The sequence below is a fragment of the Charadrius vociferus genome, unplaced genomic scaffold (assembly GCF_000708025.1).
Source record: "Charadrius vociferus isolate BGI_N301 unplaced genomic scaffold, ASM70802v2 scaffold56, whole genome shotgun sequence".
Taxonomy (NCBI): Eukaryota; Metazoa; Chordata; class Aves; order Charadriiformes; family Charadriidae; genus Charadrius; species Charadrius vociferus.
The window spans coordinates 1,351,326-1,354,349 of NW_009649057.1; positions in this window are offsets into that span (position 1 = coordinate 1,351,326).

The window sequence follows — 3,024 nt, forward strand, 5'->3', positions numbered from 1 at the left end:
TGGGTATGTCCCATGCGCCGCAGGCACGCTGCTCTTCAGGCAGCAGTGCCTCATAAACTCAAGTGGTGTGGCCACTCTGTCCTCAGTCTGTGCCTCTGGGTGCCACACAGCGGGCCGTGGGTCAGTCAGGCTGACCAGCAGGGCCTGGGCTGGCTGTCCTGCAGTGGGAGGGAGGCCCTGGTACCACACATCCCCCCCGGGCAGTGCGAGGCAGGGCCGGGAGCTGGAGTGTCACCCTCCGTGTGTGAGATGTGGCAACCAGTTACACGCATCTCTTCATCAAAATGGCTCCCTGTTATTAGGTGCTGCTGCCGTGTCCTGTGCTGCGGCTGGGAGTCCTGGTTAGGCAGGATTCCATCGTTTAAGGGCGAGCAGAACAAAATGTCTCTCCTTGTCCTGAAGGAGTCTGCAATCATCAGCGTGATTTGCCTATTTTTTAAAGTTAGGGATTTGCCTAAGAATCTCTGTGGCAGAGAAGTTGAGGCTTACATGGGAGGGACTTTTCCCAAGGCTGATTTGCATGTCTGGCAAAGCTTGGATGAAAGCCTGGGAGTCCTCGCTCTCTTTGCCAGGCTTTGATGCCCAGACTCCTTCCCTTTAATCTTTGCCATTTCTGCAGACAATATCAGAGCTATCAAATAGTTCTACCACAATTTGAGTCTTTAAAAACAAATCTGCTAGGAAAGCGCACAGCAACATGCTTGGATAAAAGTTAAAAACTGGATTAAGCCGGACATGTTGTTATGGTTCTTGCTTACCAGGTTAAGGAAATCCACAGACTTTGGGCAGGGAAAACATTTCATATTAGTACAGTGACACCAACACAGGAGATACCAGTCTTCCCATACAGCAGAGTTTGTGGGGGCTACTTTTAAAGGCAGGGCTTGAATCATTCAATCAGTTGATGTCTGGTGTTTTCAAGGCCTCGAGACATTGCTAGAGATGGGCTGCATTTTTGTTTCTTTCTGTTTCTCAGTTCATTGGGAAGAGCTCAGCCTGCTAAATATTTAATACTTGCCAAGCTGGGATGCTCGAATGCTGGAAGCATCTGAAGAATCCAGCCCAGTCCCTCACACTTCTCATTCCCTGAGCATACCGCTCACAGACGTGTCGATCTTTTGCTTCCACCACTAGGTAAAGGACAAACGATCTCTCTGTTTGTGGTGTGGGAGGAGGCTGTGTGTTATCTGGTATGATTCACTCTGATAAATAACCTCCTTGGAGGACTTCTCTTGTTTATAGCAACAGCCCCAAATGCTAAGGTTTACAGAGATTTTAATCCTTGCTGTTCTCACGCATATTTACTCTGCCGTTTTATCAGAAACATCTCTTGAAAACCTCAGTGTTTTTATAATTAATTGAATAATGTGACTGATGTTAAAAATAAACGGATTTGGAAAAATGCCCAGTGAGCTGCTGAACAGTGTGTAATATAGCAACCGTAGCTGAATTCTCAGGGGTACGTATATTTTCCTAACAAACGCAGTCTCATGACTTAGAGATTAAATCTTTATTAGTTCGAAATTCACCCTGTTGATTTTTCTGTGTTTATGCTGCATAATTATTTCTGGACAAATTCACATTTTTTAAAGGGACAGTGCTTCTCCAAACGTGTGCCCTTCTGGGAGAGGTGTCAGCGTGGGTGAGTCTGAGCCCCACAGAGGCACTGCAGTGGGGATGTAGCCATAGGGTATCTCTGTCCATCCACCACCCTGCTGGCTTTATATTATTTTCCGCTCCAGGTCCAATCCATTCACTAAGGGGCTGTGTGTGTGAACAGGGCTCTCTGATATATATTGCTTCTGCTTACCCCAGACTCAAATGCTGTTGATTTCCCCTCTGTTACCTCGACCCCTTTATGCCCACCTCACCTCTGCTCTGTGAACCTCAGCCACGTCCCTGCCCCATGCTCTCCCTGACCTAAGCCTCTCCTGATGCCGCTCCCCAGTGCCGCCACCACTTCCTCAACTTTTGCTGTCTCAGGGCATTGTCTTATCAGTCTGGGATAATTTATCGGTTTGGGCTCTGCACTTAAGTCTGGGACTCACCTCTGCTGTCACCAGAGGTGTGTCTTGCCGGCCAGAGGCTGGGATCTCTCTGCTCTGCTTGCCTTGGGACTGTGAGTGAGCAGGACCAGAGATGTCTTTTCTTGCCTCCTCCCTCCCCATTTTGAGGACTGAGAGGAAGCAGCAGGGAAGAAAGAAGGCAAGATAAATTCAGAAGGGACAGAACTCAGCAAGGTGAAGCGAGATAGATTCTGTAATGTGTTTGGTGAGACATCAAATCCTCTCTCTTATCCCAGGGGAATCCCAGATACACGAGCAAATCATCAAGCCCTGTAAACTACATCATCAGCGTCTTCCTCTGGAAAACATCATCACACTAATCCATTTGTCCTACCAGCCAAATAATTAAAGTTTGAAAACTAAATTATACACGTTGCTGCAACAGCGTAAACACAGTAATGGCTCTCCTGTTACATCTGTAACCTCTGTTATAATAGCTTTAATGAGCTTTGAGCCTCGTCATCCAAAAAGAAAAGATGATCACACCATGCTTTATGCTATAAAGGTGTTCTTTGTGCTGCTGGTGGCCAAGCACCTGCGATGCACCCGCTCCGAGGGGCTGCACGGGACCTGCGGGCTGGGCACTGTGGTGGGTGCCTTCCCTGGACCTCGGGGGGCAGACCCAGGCTGGGGAGCTCCCAAAATGGGGCAGGGGGTGCAGCTCCCCTGGGGCAGGACACAGCAGCAGCGTGAGCCCCTGCTGGAAACCCAGTGAGGGGAATGGGTACCTATCCCCATTACGTAGGATTATCTTACGGTGTGGAGTTATTCCAAGCTTGCGTCTTCTCAGCTTCATTTAATAACAGGCTGCAAGCTCGACTTTGATCTGCTTGTGTTTTTCACTAGTTCCATATTTAACTGAACTCATCATCATAAAGGGCCAGAACTGTTTCACTTTCTGTGCCAGGCTGGGTTTCCTGTTGGATGTGCAAAGGACACACCTGCCGGTGGGTTTCTG